General features: G+C 44.8%; 1 protein-coding gene across 1 annotated transcript in view; it reads right to left on the minus strand.

Moving 5' to 3' along the window:
- Nucleotides 1-20,826, minus strand: part of spop (speckle type BTB/POZ protein) — a 124,288-nt gene that overhangs the window by 66,687 nt on the left and 36,775 nt on the right. Inside the window, exon 2 of the mRNA XM_055898230.1 lies at nt 18,554-18,711. The gene's annotated coding sequence lies outside the window, so the exon portion shown is untranslated. The remainder of the gene's footprint in view (nt 1-18,553; nt 18,712-20,826) is intronic.

Raw genomic sequence — 20,826 nt, forward strand, 5'->3', positions numbered from 1 at the left:
CAGCGAAAGCACCACAAACGATTATGTTAGATCACACCAAACCACAATAAGCACAGCCATTTTTCCAGCCAAAGATAGTTGTCACAAAAAGCACAAAGAGATAAAATGAATCACTAACCTTTGATGATCATCATCAGACACTCATAGGACTTCATGTTACACAATACATGCATGTTTTGTTTGATAAAGTTCATATTTATATCAAAAAAATCTAAGTTTACATTGGCACGTTACATTCACTAGTTCCAAAAACATCCAGTGATTTTGCATAGCCACATCTTTTCAACAGAAATACTCATCATAAATGTAGATGATAATACAAGTTATACACATGGAATTATAGATATACCTCTCCTTAATGCAACCGCTGTGTCAGATTTTTTTTTAACTTTACGGAAAAAGCAAACCATGCAATAATCTGAGACGGCGCTCAGAACAATAGTCAAATTAGCCGCCATGTTGGAGTCAACAGAAACCAGAAATTACATGATCAATTTTTCATTACCTTTGAACTTCATCAGAATGCAATCCTAGGAATCCCAGGTCCACAATAAATGCTTGATTTGTTCGATAATGTCCGTTATTTATGTCCAATTAGCTACTTTTGTTAGTGCGTTTGGTAAACAATTCCAAAGTCACGAAGGGCGTTGCCTAAAAGCTGAGGAAAAGTCAAAAAGTTCAGTAACGGTCAGTAAAAACTTTACAAACAGTTTTTACCAAAAAGTTATATTTTGGTTTCATCTGACCATATGACATTCTCCCAATCTTCTTCTGGATCATCCAAATGCTCTCTAGCAAACTTCAGACGGGCCTGGACATGTACTGGCTTAAGCAGGGGGACACGTCTGGCACTGCAGGATTTGAGTCCCTGGCGGCGTAGTGTGTTACTGATGGTAGGCTTTGTTACTTTGGTCCCAGCTCTCTGCAGGTCATTCACTAGGTCCCCCCGTGTGGTTCTGGAATTTTTGCTCACTGTTCTTGTGATCATTTTGACCCCACGGGGTGAGATCTTGCGTGGAGCCCCAGATCGAGGGAGATTATCAGTGGTCTTGTATGTCTTCCATTTCCTAATAATTGCTCCCACAGTTGATTTCTTCAAACCAAGCTGCTTACCTATTGCAGATTCAGTCTTCCCAGCCTGGTGCAGGTCTACAATTTTGTTTCTGGTGTCCTTTGACAGCTCTTTGGTCTTGGCCATAGTGGAGTTTGGAGTGTGACTGTTTGAGGTTGTGGACTGGTGTCTTTTATACTGATAACAAGTTCAAACAGGTGCCATTAATACAGGTAACTTCAGATCACTTCAGATGAGCGATGGAACAGAGCTCCCTCTTATGTGAACGCGCATGGTTTAAAGCATGGTCAGGTCATGGCAGACTTGACTAATTCCTCTCTCATTCGGCCCCCCCCTTCACAGTAGAGGCATCAGACAAAGTCCTACAGACTGTTGACATCTATTGGAAGCCGTAGGAAGTGAAAACTCATTCATATCTCGCTGTGATTACAATGGGATATTGGTTGAAAATCGACCAGCCTTAGATTTCCCACTTCCTGTTTGGATTTTTTCTCAGGTCTTTGCCTGCCATGTGAGTTCTGTTATACTCACAGACATAATTGAAACAGTTTTAGAAACTTCAGAGTGTTTTCTATCCAATACTACTAATAATAATATGCATATATTAGCAACTATGACTGAGGAGCAGGTCGTTTACTCTGGGCACCTCTGTGCACCTTTCATCCAAGCTACTCAATACTGACCCTGTAGCCCCAAGAAGTTAACCTTTTACGGCTAGGGGTTCCGCTAGCGGAACGTTTCGACAACATCCGGTGAAATTGCAGAGCGCAAAATTCGAAATAAATTTGAAATATTTAACTTTAACTATTTAACTAAGTGCAATACACCAAAACACAGCTTAACTTCTTGTTAATCCAGCCACCGTGTCAGATTTCAAAAAGGCTTTACAGCTAAAGCAAACCATGCTATTATCTGAGGACAGCACCCCATCAAACAAACACATGACAATCATATTTCAAACCGCCAGGCGCGACACAAAACTCAGAAATAACGATATAATTCATGTCTTACCTTTGAAGATCTTCTTCTGTTGGCACTCCAATATGTCCCAAAAACTTCACAAATGGTTCTTTTGTTCGATTAATTCTGTCGTTATATCCCCAAAATGTCAATTTATTTGGCACGTTTGATTCAGAAAAACACTGGTTCCAACTAGCCCAACATGACTACACATCTAATAAGTTACCTGTTATCTTGGTCCAAACAACTTTCCTTATAAAACTTTAGGTATTTTATACCGTAAATAATTGATAATTGATACAATTTAAGACGGAATAAACCGTGTTCAATAGCGGATAAAATGAAAGTGGAGCACCCCACCCTCCAAACACAACAGGACACTAGACTCAACCCTCGTTCTGATTAGCCATACTTCATTACTCAAAAGACAAACGTCAACCAATTTCTAAAGACTGTTGACATCTAGTGGAAGCCCTAGGAACTGCAACCAGATGCCTCCAAAATCTAGATTCCCATAGACAACCTTTGAAAACATGGTCACCTCAACAACAACAAAAATCCTCGATGGTTTGTCCTCGGGGTTATGCCTGCCAAATAAGTTCTGTTATACTCACAGATATAATTTTAACAGTTTTAGAAACTTCAGTGTGTTTATATCCAAATCTACCAGGTATATGCATATCCTAGCTTCTGGGCCTGAGTAGAAGGCAGTTTACTTGGACACACTTTTCATCCGGAGGTGAAAATACCACCCCCTATCCCAAACAAGTTTTAAGAAACTCAATATCTTGATTATTAACCTCTTTGGGCTGCAGGGGCAGTATTGAGTAGCCTGGATAAAAGGTGCCCATTTCAAACGGCCTCGTACTCAATTCTCGCTCGTACAATATGCATATTATTACTACTATTGGATAGAAAACACTCTCTAGTTTCTAAAACCGTTTGAATTATATCTGTGAGTAAAACAGAACTCATTTTGCAGCAAACTTCCTGACAGGAAGTGGAAAATCTGAAATCGATGCTCTGTTCTAGGGCCTGCCTATAAATGTGCTTGATATGTATTAGTATACATGCACTTCATACGCCTTTCACTAGATGTCAACAGGGAGTGAGAGAAGAAATGGAGTGTATAACTTGATCTGAGGTCGAATAAAAGCTCTTGGCATGACGTGACACCAATTTCCTGTTTTCTGGAAGGCTCGAGAAGGGACCTGGTATTGCCTTCTGAAAAGCTGTCGTTATAGACGGCTAATATCTCCGGCTTTGATTTTATTTGATAAATGTGACAATATCGTAAAGTATGGTTTTTCAATATAGTTTTATTAGATTATTGAAATTTTTTCGGGACGTTAGGCGTGTTGCGTTGTCTGCGTTTGTTCACGAAGGAAAGCTTCGCGCCACTTTGCTAGCTTTCCGTGCTAATTGACTGGAGAAGAGGACATTCTAAAACCAAACAACGATTGTTCCCGACAAAGGACCCCTTGTACAACATTGATGGAAGATCATCAAAAGTAGGACCCATTTTATGATGTTATTTCATATATCTGTCGAACATGTGTACTATTAGTTTGCGCCCAGATTTTGGGCACTCTCTCGCTATAACGTAAGCTGGATGTCGTAATGAAGTTATTTTTAGAATTCTAACACGGCGATTGCATTAAGAACTAGTGTATCTAACATTTCCTATACAACATGTATTTTTTAGTTACGTTTATGAATAGTTATTTGGTCAGAATAGGTGAGTGTCATAAAAATCTCCGGACATTCTGGGAAAAATATGCTACGTTAGCACAATGTATAACCACTGATTTCAGCTCTAAATATGCACATTTTCGAACAAAACATAAGTGTATGTATAACCTGATGTTATAGGACTGTCAGCTGATGAAGCTTATCAAGGTTAGTCAAATTATATATCTTTTGCTGGTTTGTTACGATCGCTAACTTTTGTTGCTGGTAAATGGCTTGTTTTTCTGGCTATTGTGGTAAGCTAATATAATGCCATATTGTGTTATCGCTGTAAAACACTTAAATCGGAAATATTGGCTGGACACTATGTATTTTTCAGAAATGTTTTATGATGAGTATTTAGGTATTTCACGTTGGTGTCTGTAATTACTCTGGCTGCTTCGGTGCTATTTGTGACGGTAGCTGTGATGGTAGCTGCAATGTAAAACTGATTTATACCTCAAATATGCAAATTTTTCGAACAAAACATAGATTTATTGTATAACATGTTATAAGACTGTCATCTGATGAAGTTGTTTCTTGGTTAGTTTGGTTGGTTCTTGGTTAGTTAGTGCATGCTACCTGTGCTGTGAAAAATGTCTGTCCTTTTCTGTATTTGGTGGTGAGCTAACATAAATATACGTGCTGTTTTCGCTGTAAAACATTTTAAAAATCGGACATGTTGGCTGGATTCACAAGATGTGTACCTTTCATTTGCTGTATTGGACTTGTTAATGTGTGAAAGTTAAATATTTCTAAAAAATATATTTTGAATTTCGCGCCCTGCACTTGAAGTGGCTGTTGTCATATTGTGCCCGGCTTCGGGCTTGCAGCCCAAAGAAGTTAATGTACGCTAATCTACAAATACTCATACTTCAGACAGTTTACTTAAACCCTTCAATGGATTCATCCAGGTCAATTCTCACGTCACCCCGCTCCTCCGCTCTCTCCACTGGCTTCCAGTTGAAGCTCGCATCCGCTACAAGACCATGGTGCTTGCCTACGGAGCTGTGAGGGGAACGGCACCTCAGTACCTTCAGGCTCTGATCAGGCCCTACACCCAAACAAGGGCACTGCGTTCATCCACCTCTGGCCGGCTCGCCTCCCTACCACTGAGGAAGTACAGTTCCCGCTCAGCCCAGGCAAAACTGTTCGCTGCTCTGGCACCCCAATGGTGGAACAAACTCCCTCCCGACGCCAGGACAGCGGAGTCAATCACCACCTTCCGGAGACACCTGAAACCCCACCTCTTCAAGGAATACCTAGGATAGGATAAAGCAACCCTTCTACCCCCCCCCCCCCCCTTAAAAGATTTAGATGCACTATTGTAAAGTGGCTGTTCCACTGGATGTCATAAGGTGAATGCACCAATTTGTAAGTCGCTCTGGATAAGAGCGTCTGCTAAATGACTTAAATGTAATGTAAATGTAAATGTAATTCTGAAATCCATCTATATACAGTGCATTTGGAAAGCACTCAGACCCCTGGACTTTCCACATTTTGTTATGTTACAACTTCATTCTAAAATGGATTAAATCTTTTTTTACCCTCATCAATCTATACACAATACCCCATAATGACAAAGCAAAAACAGTTATTTTTTTTAAATGTTAGGTGCCTTTTGTCAAACTCCAAGCAGGCTGTCATGTGCCTTTTATTGATGAGTAGCTTCCTTCCATATGGCCAGTCTACCATAAAGGCCTGATTGGTGGAGTGCTGCAAAGATGGTTGTCCTTCTGGAAGGATCTCCCATCTCCACAGAGGAACTCGGGTTCTTGGTCACCTCCCTAAGGCCCTTCTCCCCCGATTGCTCAGTTTGGCCCGCGGCCAGATGTAGGAAGAGTCTTAGTGGACCAAACTTCTTCCATTTAAGAATGATGGAGGCCACTGTGTTCCCGGGGATGTTCAATGCAGCAGACATTTTTTTGGTATCCTTCCCCAGAGCTGTGCCTCGACACAATCCTGTCTCGGAGGTCTACGGACAATTCCTTCAACCTCATGGCTTAGATTTTGCTCTGACATGCACTGTCAACTTTCGGACCTTATATAGACAGGTGTGTGCCTTTCCAAATCATGTCCAATCAATTGAAATTACCACAGCTGGACTCCAATCAAGTTTTAGAAACTTCTCAAGGATGATCAATGGAAACAGGATGCACCTGAGCTCAATTTCGAGTCTCATGGCAAAGGGTCTGAATACGTATATAAATAAGGTATTTGTTTTATTTTTAATACATTTGCAAACATTTCTAAAAACCTGTTTTAGCTTCGTCATTAGACACTGTGTTAACCTTCAGCCACTGCCGCACCTCACAGTCAATTCTCTATCAGATACAGAGGTAGCACATTGCCAAAACATCATCATCCCTCAATACCTTCAGGCGAAGACTGGGGGTCAGCCTGATGACCCGAACTACTCAGTAATCTCCTCTATATAGCCTAACTCTCACATGCGCTTGCACGAGAGAGCCGAGAGAGAGCCGAGCGAGCCGAGCCGAGAGAGAGCCGAGCGAGCCGAGCCGAGAGAGAGCCGAGCGAGCCGAGCCGAGAGAGAGCCGAGCGAGCCGAGCCGAGAGAGAGCCGAGCGAGCCGAGCGAGCCGAGCCGAGAGAGAGCCGAGCGAGCCGAGCCGAGAGAGAGCCGAGCGAGCCGAGCCGAGAGAGAGCCGAGCGAGCCGAGCCGAGCGAGCCGAGAGAGAGCCGAGCGAGCCGAGCCGAGCCGAGCCGAGAGAGAGCCGAGCCGAGAGAGAGCCGAGCCGAGAGAGAGCCGAGAGAGAGCCGAGCCGAGAGAGAGCCGAGCCGAGAGAGAGCCGAGAGAGAGCCGAGCCGAGAGAGAGCCGAGCCGAGAGAGAGCCGAGCCGAGAGAGAGCCGAGCCGAGAGAGAGCCGAGCCGAGAGAGAGCCGAGCCGAGAGAGAGCCGAGCCGAGAGAGAGCCGAGCCGAGAGAGAGCCGAGCCGAGAGAGAGCCGAGCCGAGAGAGAGCCGAGCCGAGAGAGAGCCGAGCCGAGAGAGAGCCGAGCCGAGCCGAGAGAGAGCCGAGCCGAGCGAGCCGAGCCGAGCCGAACGAGCCGAGCCGAGAACGAGCCGAGCCGAGAGAGAGCCGAGCCGAGAGAGAGCCGAGCCGAGAGAGAGCCGAGCCGAGAGAGAGCCGAGCCGAGAGAGAGCCGAGCCGAGAGAGAGCCGAGCCGAGAGAGAGCCGAGCCGAGAGAGAGCCGAGCCGAGAGAGAGCCGAGCCGAGAGAGAGCCGAGCCGAGAGAGAGCCGAGCCGAGAGAGAGCCGAGCCGAGAGAGAGCCGAGCCGAGAGAGAGCCGAGCCGAGAGAGAGCCGAGCCGAGCCGAGAGAGAGCCGAGCCGAGAGAGAGCCGAGCCGAGCCGAACGAGCCGAGCCGAGAACGAGCCGAGCCGAGAGAGAGCCGAGCCGAGAGAGAGCCGAGCCGAGAGAGAGCCGAGCCGAGAGAGAGCCGAGCCGAGAGAGAGCCGAGCCGAGAGAGAGCCGAGCCGAGAGAGAGCCGAGCCGAGAGAGAGCCGAGCCGAGAGAGAGCCGAGCCGAGCCGAGAGCCGAGCCGAGCCGAGCCGAGAGCCGAGCCGAGCCGAGAGCCGAGCCGAGCCGAGAGCCGAGCCGAGCCGAGAGCCGAGCCGAGAGAGAGCCGAGCCGAGAGCCGAGCCGAGAGCCGAGCCGAGAGCCGAGCCGAGAGAGAGCCGAGCCGAGAGAGAGCCGAGCCGAGAGAGAGCCGAGCCGAGAGAGAGCCGAGCCGAGAGCCGAGCCGAGAGAGAGCCGAGAGAGAGCCGAGAGAGAGCCGAGCCGAGAGAGAGCCGAGCCGAGAGAGAGCCGAGCCGAGAGACGAGCCGAGCCGAGAGAGAGCCGAGCCGAGAGAGAGCCGAGCCGAGAGAGAGCCGAGCCGAGAGAGAGCCGAGCCGAGAGAGAGCCGAGCCGAGAGAGAGCCGAGCCGAGAGAGAGCCGAGCCGAGAGAGAGCCGAGCCGAGAGAGAGCCGAGCCGAGAGAGAGCCGAGCCGAGAGAGAGCCGAGCCGAGCCGAGCCGAGCCGCGCCGAGCAGAGCCGCGCCAGAGAGAGCCGCGCCAGAGAGAGCCGCGCCAGAGAGAGCCGCGCCAGAGAGAGCCGCGCCAGAGAGAGCCGCGCCAGAGAGAGCCGCGCCAGAGAGAGCCGCGTCAGAGAGAGAGAGAGAGCCGCGAGAGAGAGCCACGAGAGAGCCAGAGAGTGTGTGGGTCTACTCAGGTCCACCGCTGCATAGAGAAACAGAAAGACAAGGGGGCGAGCGTTTTGAGCTGAGGTCAGGCTTTTTTCTTCTCATTAAAAATGGAAACCTGTCATTTCTAAATGTACTCCCTAACACACAGAGACACAGCTGACAGTGAGGGTCAGACACCAAGGCCCAGACCACCCACTGCCCACCTGCCTCTCCACAAGGCATCTCAAAGAAAGAGACATAACTACTTTAGGAGCAATATACAGTCATGGAAGAATGTGAACGCCTACAGCTGCAATCGCCACCAGCATAGCAGCTTCAAAAACACATACTTCAGCAGAGCCAATTAAGATCAACCCCTCTCTTAAGTTGTCATGCTGGTATGCTGAGACACTGCGATCAAGGGCAAATGCCACAGGGCGATAAAGGGGTACACCCCTTGCCGTCACCCCACCTCTGAAGGTTCTCCCTCATTTCTAACAGCGAGAACACAGGGCCTCCCCACAATGAGACTAAGCAGGACCATTCAACAGCACGAACCCCCTGTGGAATAGGCATGTCAGCCACTGTAGTACACCATCGCCAGAGTTGTGTCTAGTAATGGAGATAGAAGGGCTAGTCAGATAATGGAGGGTCCAAGTGAATGGTAATGCATGGACAGAGACAATACAACAACAAGTAACATGGACAACAGCCTTTTTCTTGGCCATTTTTGGATGAACACTCAACACAGTAGACAAGCAGAAAGGAAGGAGGGAGAGAAAAGAGGGGGGGTTGGAGATGGAGGTGAAGAAGGAAACGCCGTGCTCTCCCTCTTTCCACCTTCTCGTGTTGCTCTTTTCAGCTTGTGGGAAGGCAGCAGCACTAATAAGTTCAGCTCTATCCGTCTGCTGCTCGCCATGCGACAGGGGCTACTCTTCTGGTGCCCCGACGTCACTCTGCTTCCCAATTATCACATTTACACACTCCACCTCGTACTGCACGCACGCACACACTCCTTCCCTCATTTACATTTCTGCAGCGCTATTTTAAATGCTTTACGTACTTCCATACATGAATTAAACAGTGAGTTAGTTATACAGTGAATGCTGAGAATGAGCAGCTCCTCTCTGTGGAAGGTGTAGAAGCAGTGCATGAAGACTAATAGAGATGCCACCCCCTTTAGCTGTGGCCAAACTATTTCTTTTTAAAGCCCTGCGGTTGTGATGAAGTGTTGAGACTACGCTGAGTGTTGAGTACATCTAGACAACTTGGTGTGTGTGTGTGTGGTGGCTGGCCTCTAAATGCCACCGCGTCTAGTCAGTACTCAGACCCAACACTGTCTTGACTCAGGACTGCGACAAATGTACACAATTGTAAAGCTTTGCAACTTTTGCAACCTGATTCCAGACCATTTGGCCATCTCAGTGAGGCATGTTGTCGACTTAACATCCAGTCTGATCTGATCCAGGATCAGTGTATTACCTGGCCACAGAGCCCTGTGCAAAGCTGCCTGGCAGGCCCCAGCCAGAGTCTATTAAGATAAGATCCAAACAATAACAGTGCTGTAAGTGGCTTTCCCCACCTCGTACCTCACCATCCCCGTCTGACCTTTCCTAATTCATGTTAAGGTTAAGTGTAGCTGCGCTCGCTGCCTCTCAATATGTTCTCTCAGAGAGGCCTTTTGGTGAGTCATCAGATAGTGCCGGCTGCAGCAGTATTCTCTGAGGTTGGAAATGCCAGGCAGATAAGGCTGCTCTGGTGTTGGGCGTGCACAGATGTGCGCATACACACACAGTGCCGGGTGACATTTTAAAAGTCCTCACTGCTTCTCAGAGCACACCAGTTTAGTTTAACATTAGCCATTCGCCTCACTGCAGCTTGTCCTCAACATAATACTCCAGCCATCACTCTCAGCAGCCAGACCCTTTAGTCTTCCAGTCCATCCTGTCAGTCTGTGCTGGAGTTAAAACTTTCCCCCAGCCACACCTCTCACAGATTAACACACTCTAATGGAGTCATTAGAGTCTGGCACATTCCAATCTCCAGATAACGGTCAGTCAAACTCACCACCGAGACTGATTCAGTTCCAGCAGACTCATGGTGACAACACCAGACAATGACGAGGAGAGAGTGATGGAGTGAGAGTCCCCACTCAAAGGAGACAATTCACAAACCGGTAGACGTAAAAAAAAACGTCACATCACAGAGCAAGTACCTGTAGATGCATAAGGGAAGGTGTGGCTGGGAAAATAGGCAGAAGTGAGGAAAGGAAAGAAGGAAATAGGGATAGACAGGGTGGTAGAGGAGCTGATCACAGTTGGATTGTGGCAGTTCAGGAGGAGAAATAGAAATAAAACCTAATCATTAAGCAACTCCACACAAGCAGCCTGTTTGAGACTGGGGGGAGCCACCGGCAGAACAGCTGCAGGGTTGCCGCAGCAACTGGAATTAGAACCAGGAGGCCGAATGTGAGACAGAAACCAGGTGAAAGAGAAGAGAGTGATTGAGGGAGTGAAAGAAAGGGAGAGGAATCAAACACCTTTCCAGGTTGCCAAGCGACAGGCGATGCCAGTCAGTGAATGTAGAGCACAGTTGATCAAAGTTGGCCGCTGGGCGGTAATACGTCCCAAAATAATTACTGTGAAAGGACCTTTAAGATGTAAACCTGCAATGTCACATATGGCCGTTGAGCTGCCACATACGTCTGTTAGCATATGTGTTAGTGAGTAATTGCAATATGGTTGGAGTAATGACTGGGTTAGATATGTATATCAGACAAGTCCTAAGGATTCCTTTCCCATCACTGATAGGTCCATTGTTACGTGGTCTCAAAGGATCAAATCATGTAAGGGATAATTAATGAGGTACTATGCGTTCTATCGATAATCATGAAAGATGTGGCCTCCCGAGTGGTGCAGTGGTCTAAGGCACTGCAGCGCTAGCTGTGCCACTAGATATTCTGAGATCAAGTCCAGGCCCTATCGTAGCCGAGCGGGAGACCCATGGGGCAGCGCACAATTGGCCCAGCGTCGTCGGGTTTAGGGGAGCGTTTGGCCGGCAGGGATGTCCTTGTGCCATCGTTCACTAGCGACTCCCGTGCCGGGCCGGGTGTTTCCTCCGACACATTGGTGCGGCTGGCTTCCGGAATAAGTGGGCATTGTGTCAAGAAGCAGTACGGCTCGGTTGGGTCGTGTTTCGGAGGACTCCGTACGGGAGTTACAGCGATGAGACAAGACTGTAACTACCAATTGGATACCACGAAATAGGGGTAAAAAATGTAAATAAATGAAGACGTGGAAATCGTGTTCCACGACGCGCTGGCAGAGCTGCATTATTTTCTAGAGAATGCATAGAGCCCCTAGTTGATTATCCCTTTAATACCATGGCTATAGTTTAACACGACGCAAGAAATGCATTCAACATCCACTGAATTAGCTAGAAAGTTTACTAGATAGCTACAGTAGATGCCTTGGTAACCAAAACAAACATACTTGCTTGTTTAGCGAACCAAACCATGAGGCTATTATGAAAAATCCAATGGAACAATGCCAATAATGTTTTCAATTTGACCTTTGCTTTCAAAAGCAGCTCAAACATAGAACATGTAAGAATTAACTATATTGAATTCTACCGTGCAAATATACCATGCGTTTTAGAGAAATAATTTACTCTATAATACCCTTCAAGCCAATCAGAAACAAGTATTTAACAATGCCATGGTATAATTAACCTGTCTAGGATCAGCGTGGCGCTAGCGGCACCCCCCCCCCCCCCCCCACTGAAAAACCAGTGCCGCGAAATTCAAAAAAAATATTTTTTTAAAATATTTAACTTTCACACATTAAAGTCCAATACAGCTAATGAAAGACACAGATCTTGTGAATCCAGTCAACATTTCCGATTTTTAAAATGTTTTACAGGGAAGACACAATATGTAAAGATGTACATCTATTACCTAAAAACACATTAGCATAATCCACCATCTTTTATTTGTCCACCAACACCAGTAGCCATCACCAATTCGGCTAAACTAAGATATTTATAGCCCCTAACCAACAAAAAAACTCATTAGATGACAGTCTGATAACATATTTATGGTATGGGATAGGTTTTGTTAGAAAAAAGTGCATATTTCAGGTATATGGCATAGTTTACAATTGCACCCACCATCACAAATGGACTAGAATAATTACAATGAGCAACGTGTTTACCTAACTACTAATCATCAAACATTTCGTAAAAATACACAGCATACACGAATCGAAAGACACAGATCCTGTGAATACAGACAATATTTCAGATTTTCTAAGTGTCTTACAGCGAAAACACAATAAATCGTTATATTAGCATAGCACATAGCACATAGCAGCCCAGCATTGATTCTAGCCAAAGTGGGCGATAACGTCAACATCGCCAAAAATATATTAATTTTTTCACTAACCTTCTCAGAATTCTTCAGATGACACTCCTGTAACATCATATTACACAATCCATATAGAGTTTGATCGAAAATGTTTATATTTAGCCACCAAAATCATGGTTAGACAATGTGAAATTTAGCTCAGCTGGTCAGAAAATGTCCTTGCGCCACTTAGACAGTGATCTACTCTTATACATAAATACTCATAAACGTGACTAAAAAATATAGGGTGGACAGGGATTGATAGACAATTTAATTCTTAATACAATTGCGTTATTACATTTTTTAATTTATCCTTACTTTTCAATACAGTTTGCGCCAAGCGAAGCTACGTCAAAAAACATGGCGTCCTAAGCCACTAAAATGTTTCGACAGAAACACGATTTATCATAATAAAAATGTCCTACCTTGAGCTGTTCTTCCATCAGTATCTTGGGCAAAGGATCCTTTCTTGGGAGAAATCGTCTTTTGGTGGAAAGCTGTCCTCTTGCCATGTGGAAAAGTCAACTGCGTTCGGGATGAACTGAAAAGCGTGCCCAACTTTTCACATCGTTGCAAAAATAAATGTCCCCAAATCGCACTAAACGGATATAAATTGCTATAAAACGCTTTAAATTAACTACCTTATGATGTTTTTAACTCCTATAACGAGTGAAAAGATGACCGGAGAAATATAACAGGCTAAACTAACGCTTGGAACAGGTGCGCGCCGGTGTCCACTTTGCTCATGACGCAGCTCCCAAAGAATGACTAGCTTCAGGGTTTTTTCATTTGTAGGGCCTGTGAACGTGCAATCGACCCCGTTGGAATCGTCATCACGTAAAGGCATCCAGGGGAAGACGTAAGAAGTGTCCGTATAGTCATAGCAACGACAGTGCCCTTTTAAATGACTTCAGAAGAGTGGCCAACATTTCTCAAATCTGACTCCATGTCAGGGAAATTGCTGTAGAATGGGCTCTGTTCCACTTAGAGACAAAATTTCAACTCCTATAGAAACTATAGACTGTTTTCTATCCAATAATAATAATAATATGCATATTGTACGATCAAGGATTTTGTGGGAAGCCGTTTAAAAAATTAGCCACATTAGCATAAGTAGTCTAAACAGCGCCCCCATCCCCAACAGGTTAAGCAATAAGGCCCGATGCGGTGTGGTATATGGTAATATACCACGGCTAAGGCGTGTGATTATTCACGACGCAACGTGGAGTGCCTGGACACAGCCCTTAGCCGTGGTATATTGGCCATATATCACAAACCCCAGAGGAGCCTTATTGCTATTATAAACTGTTTCCCAACATAATTAGAGCAGTAAAACTAAATGTTTTGTCATACCCGTGGTATACGGTCTGACATAACATGGCTTTCAGCCATTCAAACCACCCAGTTCGTAAAAACATTTGTTTTTACTACTCTAATTGTGATGGTAACCAGTTTATAAAAGCAATAAGGCACCTCTGGGTTTTGTGGTATATGGCCAATATACCACGGCTAAGGCCTGTGTCAAGGCACTCCGCTTTGCATCGTGGTTAAGCATATTGGTCATATACCACACCCCCTCTAGCCTTAATGCCTAAATAAAGTATACCAATCAATAACAGCTTGGATAAAGTCTATATGAAGCGATTTGAGGTTTCATCCACCATAGATTTTTAGTCTTGCATGAGTTGTTTCTCTCACATATATCACAATAGTTGTTCTCTTTAAAGTGTCTGTAATGCAGTGTCTTTAAAATAATTGTGAGTGGACCGATCCACTGCCAGGCCAGGTCCTCGAGGGCCAACACCTGCAGTGCTGAACGGGAGAGGCAGAGCGTCGGGAGCTCGTTGAGCCTGGCAGCCAGCTGGCAGGCCAGCCAAGGGTGAGTGACAGGTCAGGTGAGCGACGCTGGGACAGTCAGGCGTGGTGAAACCAGCAAGCAGAGCGTAGCAAATTCACTGAATATAAAAAATATGAAAAATTAAAACACACACTCAATGATCTTAAGTGGCGTCAATTACCTGGAGCAGCCGTGAGGGAGACAGGGGATGGAGCCACTGACAGAGGAGCGGATGAGGTGAGGTGGAAGGGGGCTGGGGGATGAGAGAAACCCAGTGACAGGTCCTCTAAAGCCCTGAACTAATTACTCTGTCTCCATAAAGAGACACTGGTCTCTGATCACTGCTAAGGGCGCTCACTGCAGGGTCAGCCCCGCACATCACTCATACACACACCAGCATGTACGAGGGCCTTCACACACAATAAGCACACAGAACTATTTTAACATACATACTTGTAATTTAATTTCTTGCAACTATAGGGGGTGCTGTTTCGCATTAGCATAATTTGCTCTACAGATTAAACTGCCTAGTACTCAATTCTTGCTCGTACAATATGCATATTATTATTATTATTGGATAGAAAACACTCTCTAGTTTCTATAGCCGTTGGAATTTTGTCTCTGAGTGGAACAGAACTCATTCTACAGCACTTTTCCTGATATGGAGTCAGATTTCAGACATCTTGGCCACTGATCTGGAGTCAGTTTAAAGGTCACTGTAAATGCTATGGAGAAACAGACACTGCTTACGTCTTCCCCTGGGTGTCAGTACGTGATGCCGCTTTGAATGGAGTCGATTGCACAATCAGTGCCTCTATAAATCACCAAATACCAGAAGTAACTTCCTTTGGCTGCCTGCGCCTGGCGCGCGAAGGACATCTGACTCGCCTCCTTCCAAGCTTTAGTTTAGCCAGTAATATTTCTCCGGTCATATTTTTACTCGTTATAGGTGTTAACAGCATCATAAGGTAGTTAATTTGAACCGTTTTATAGCAATTTATATCCGTTTAGTGCGATTTTGAGGCATTGCTTTGTTGTGCACTTTGAAGCGCCGGGCACGTTTCGGGGTCCCGGTCGAACGTTAGTGGGCATTTCGACAGACAAGAGGACATCTTTCGACCAAAAGAAGATTAGACCCAAGAAAGGATACATTGCCCAAGATACTGATGGAAGATCACCTCATAGTAAGAAATATTTAAGATGATAAATCGTTGTTCTGTAGAAAAATGTTAAACGCACGTTCCGCCATTTTGTTAGGTGTAGCTTTGCTTGGCGCAACCTGTATTGAAAAGTAAGGATAATTTAAAAAATGTAATTCCGCGATTGTATTAAGAATTAAATTGTCTATCGCTGTCCACCCTATATTTTTTAGTCAAGTTTATGAGTATTTATGTATAAGACTAGATCACTGTCTAATATGGTGCACGACATTTTCTGACCAGCTGGGATACTTTTGTCATTAACTAACCATGATTTTGGTGGCTAAATATGCACATTTTCGAACAAACTGTATATGTATGTTGTAATGTGATGTTACAGGAGTGTCATCTGAAGAATTCTGAGAAGGTTAGTGAAAAAAATGTATATATTTTGGCGATATTTACGTTATCGCTCTCTTTGGCTAGAATCAATGCTCTGGGAATGTTTGCACATGTGGTATGCTAATATAACGATTTATTGTGTTTTCGCTGTAAGACACTTAACAAATCTGAAATATTGTCTGTATTCACAGGATCTGTGTCTTTCAATTAGTGTATGCTGTGTATTTTTACGAAATGTTTTATGATTAGTAATTAGGTAATACACGTTGCTCTGTGTATTTATTCTAGTCGAGTTGTGATGGTGGGTGCAATTGTAAACTATGATTTATACCTGAAATATGCACATTTTTCTAACAAAACCTATCCTATACCATAAATATGTTATCAGACTGTCATCTGATGAGGTTTTTTCTTGGTTAGTGGCTATCAATATCTTTATTTGGCCGAATTGGAGATAGCTACTGGTGGAGAGAGAAAATGGTGGACAAAGAAAAATGGTGTCTTTTGCTAACGTGGTTAGCTAATAGATTTACATATTTTGTCTTCCCTGTAAAACATTTTAAAAATCTGAAATGGTGGCTTTATTCACAGGATCTGTATCTTTCATTAGGTGTCTTGGACTTGTGATTTAATGATATTTAGATGCTACTATTTAATTGTGACGCTATGCTAGCGATGCTACTCAGTGTGGGGGGGGGTGGGGGGTGCTCCCGGACCCGGGGTAGATACTCGTGAAAGGTTAACTTCTTTGGGACAGGGGGGCAGTATTGAGTATCTTGGATAAAAAGGTGCCTAGAGTAAACTGCCTGCTACTCAGTCCTAAGAGCTAGAATATGCATATTATTAGTAGATTTGGATAGAAAACACTGAAGTTTCAAAAACTGTTTGAATAATGTCTGTGAGTATAACAGAACTCATATGGCAGGCAAAAACCTGAGAAAAAATCCAACCAGGAAATGGGAAATCTGAGATTTGTAGTTTTTCAACTCTTTGCCTATCCAAGATAGTGTAAATTTGGTCCGATTGCACTTCCTAAAGCTTCCACTAGATGTCAACAGTCTTTAGAACCTTGTTTGATGCTTCTACTGTGAAGGAGGGGGGAATGGGAGGTAATTGAGTCAGGTGTCTGGCATGAGCTGATCACGTGCGTTCACGTGAGAGTTAGCTGCGTTCCATCGCATTTCTACAGACAAAGGAATTCTCCGGTTGAAACATTATTGAAGATTTATGTTAAAAACATCCTAAAGATTGATTCTATACATCGTTTGACATGTTTCTACGAACTGTAATATGGCTTTTCGTCTGAACTTTCGCATGGACTTGCCCGCGCGTCGTGAGTTTGGATTGTGTACTGAACACGCAAACAAAAAGGAGGTATTTGGACATAAATGGACTTTATCGAACAAATCAAACATTTATTGTGGAACTGGGATTCCTGAGTGCATTCTGATGAAGATCAAAGGTAAGTGAATATTTATAATGCTATTTCTGACATCTGTTGACTCCACAACATGGCAGATACCTGTATGGCTTGTTTTGTTGTCTGAGTGCTGTACTCAGATTATTGCATGGTGTGCTTTTTCGGTAAAGCTTTTTTGAAATCTGACAGCGGTTGCTGTCAGATTTGGATCTAAAATTCCATGCATAACACTGGTATCTTTTAGCAATGTTTATTATGAGTATTTCTGTAAATTGATGTGGCTCTCTGCAAAATCACTGGATGTTTTAGAACGACTGAACGTAACGCGCCAATGTAAACTCAGATTTTTGGATATAAATATGAACTTTATCGAACAAAACATACATGCATTGTGTAACATGAAGTCCTATGTGTGTCATGATGAAGATCAAAGGTTAGTGATTCATTTTCTCTATTTCTGCTTTTTGTGACTCCTCTCTTTGGCTGGAAAAATGGCTGTGTTTTTCTGTGACTAAGTGCTGACCTAACAATCGTTTGGTGTGCTTTTGTCGTAAAGCCTTTTTGAAATCGGACACTGTGGCTGGATTTACAACAAGTGTATCTTTAAAATGGTGTGAAATACATGTATGTTTGAGGAATTTTAACTATGAGATCTGTTGTTTTGGATTTGGCGCCCTGCAATTTCACTGGCTGTTGTTGTGGGACGCTAGCGTCCCGAATATCCCAGAGAGGTTAATCTGAGAAACACTGTGTGGGCAATGGTCAATTTCTACATAATGGATTCTGTTCACCTTTTGTTCCATCTAGAGAGTTGTTTCAGATCATATTTAAGGATGTGTTAAGTATACTAGAACGTCTACAAACACTTTATTTCTTAAAAATCCTCCATTCTCTCCAGTTTACAGTTCTGTCACTGGTCATTTACAGTTACAATATCCTCCCCTCCCTCATCTCTCACACCAACAGTGATAATTATTCCCCTTTTCACAGCTGTAAGTCCTTTATTAGAAATGAAGTGTTACTTTAGCTTTTTGAAGACAGACACATCTGAATCATATATTGAATGATTCAATGCTGCCACCTACATCTAATTCTGCTGGCTTTGCATCCACCCTCTTTCCTCTCCTCGTTTGTCTATCCTTGTCCTCTTTCCTCTCCTTTCATTTTTTTGCGTCATTTGTTTATTCAAACCCTAAATCTGACACTTTCTCCCATCTAAATGTAACCTTCTTCCTCTGTCAACAAAATTCTCCCAATCCTAGTTATTTTTTTCTCTCTCAACATTTCCCTCAGTCTCTTCAAACCAGCCACCAGTCACTGCCCCACCCAAAATCACCCATCTTCTTTGTGTTGGTACACCCCCCCTCCCCTCCCCTCCCCCCCCTTATCTCCAACCCAGTTGGTACTCACCCAGATCAAAGTCCCTCAAACATCTGTGCTGCTGGCTGATGCCATGGCTGGGCCAGCTGGGCCCCCTGTTTGTCAGTCTGGGAGCAGTCCTCTATCTGTACGTCTGTCTGTCTGCGTCTCTGGCTGTGTCCCTCTGTTTGCCTGGGCCTCCTGTCCGGCTGCAGAGAACGAGAACACAAACAAGAGATTGAGACGAGAGGAGTGAGTTCATGTGAAAAACAACCATTACAAAAAACCTTGAGGCAAGACATGCAAACAAACCGCTGACTAAGTGTATCTGAACTGACTCAGGTACCTCTACTTAACGTGTACGCACACAATAATACTTTTGTGAATGTGTAGTGTAAGTTCAGCAAGGAAAGTCCAGCCAGACAGTAGTTTTATCATTAGACGATCTCAGTGAGACTCCAATAACAGTGCTGTCTGTCTGGCCTCTCTCTCCCTGGCTGAACAATTCCAGTCTCTGGTGGTGGAGAAGTCTGTCTGTCTGTCTGTCTCCTTCCCTCTCCTGACAAGGCTGAGGTGGCCCCGTCTCCCCCATGGAGGAGCGGGATTCATTTAGTGAGGTGTCTGATTTGAGGTGAAACCAGACCGATGCCACACAGCAGGATTATTAAAACACTTCATCATGTCTAGTAGGGATGCACAATAAATCGGTGAGCATATCGTAAAAGGCCTATATTAGTAAAAAATGCCAACATCTGCCCGCTGTCTTACGCCAATATGCAAAACCGATGTTAACGCTGACGTGCAAACCTATATAACATAGGTAGATGACGTAATGACGCCACGAAAAATACAGCGCTACACAGAGAAGCAGAAAAATATTAAGCAAACTCTTCCAACAACTAAACAAGTTCAAGTCCAGCAGTCACTTGAAAGAGTATGAACATTACAGCGAGATAACTCAAAGGCAAAATCCATTAACGCCAAGATAAAGGAATTCAATGCCCTTTACAATCAACCCTTCTCTGTTGTGGATGATGTTGGCTTTCGCTGACTGGTTGAGCCCCGGTACACACTTTTTCAGATGCTGCCCTACCGGAGTTACACAGTATTGTTGAAACGTACATCTATGAGCTCACTGCTATTAGCTTCCCGACTGACATTTGGACCAGCGATGCCAGCCCCATGAGCATGCTGAGTCTGACAGCACAATGGGTCGACGAGGATTTGGTACTGAGGAAAGCCGTATTGCATGCTGAAGAATGTGCTGGTTCTCATACCGCTGCTGCCATTTCAATGGCATTTGAGAACATATTTGAAACATGAACACCCTCCTAGCGCCATTTGAACTTGACTGGAGAAAAACGCTAATCAACTGTCTGCAGCAGACGTGATACCCATGGCATTGAAACGCCTGCTCAACAAAACTGCCGACAGACCGGGGGGGGTTAAAACTTACAAAACTACTCGAGGCTGTGAACAAGCAATTTGGTGGCATTGTCTCTGAGCCTCTTTACAATGTTGCCATCAATCTCGATGCTAGGTACAAGAACCGCTACTTCGATGCAGACAAGAAACAGGGTTTATGTGAAATGTTACATACACAGCTGGACAAGATGGACACGGACACAGTGACAGTGCGCACCGAGGAAGCGAGGCATTGGACAGACAGCTGAAACTTCACTGCTTGACATGTATGATGAAATCCTGGTTGATCACCTACGAGCTATCACATCTCCCAAAACATTTTCAACATACATCTGTAAAATTATAGTCTAGAAACTTAAGCTTTGGTTGTCTTCCTCTCAGGCTTCCATGTCTTCTCCCTGGACCTCCTCAATGTCCACCTCTTGAACATCAGACTTAGGCCTCATCTTCACTGTCACTTTCCAACCTTGTTGAGGATGGCTCGTTGTCAGGTTCAAAAAGCCTCAAATTGGCCCAGATGGCCACCAATTTTTCAACCATTGCATTGGTCAGCCTGTTGCGTGCTTTGGTGTGTGTTCCCAAACAAGGACCAGTTGCGCTCCGAGGCGGCTGATGTTGTTGGGATTTGGAGGATGATGGAGGCAACAGGGGAAAGAGCCTCAGATCCACAGAGTCCCTTCCACCAGGTGGCTGATGAGATATGTTGGCACGTCATATTGCGTCTCTATCCCAAAGCCCTTGCTTGGAAGTGTACTTCGCCAGACTGTCTAGAACCTTGCCCTCATCCAGGCCATGGTGGCGAGACACAATAGTGATGACACCATAGGCCTTGTTGCTCTCTGCACCAGACAGGATGCTCTTGCCAGCATACTTGGGGTCCAACATGTACGCTGCGGCGT

The sequence above is a fragment of the Salvelinus fontinalis genome, chromosome 34, assembly GCF_029448725.1.
Source record: "Salvelinus fontinalis isolate EN_2023a chromosome 34, ASM2944872v1, whole genome shotgun sequence".
Lineage (NCBI taxonomy): Eukaryota > Metazoa > Chordata > Actinopteri > Salmoniformes > Salmonidae > Salvelinus > Salvelinus fontinalis.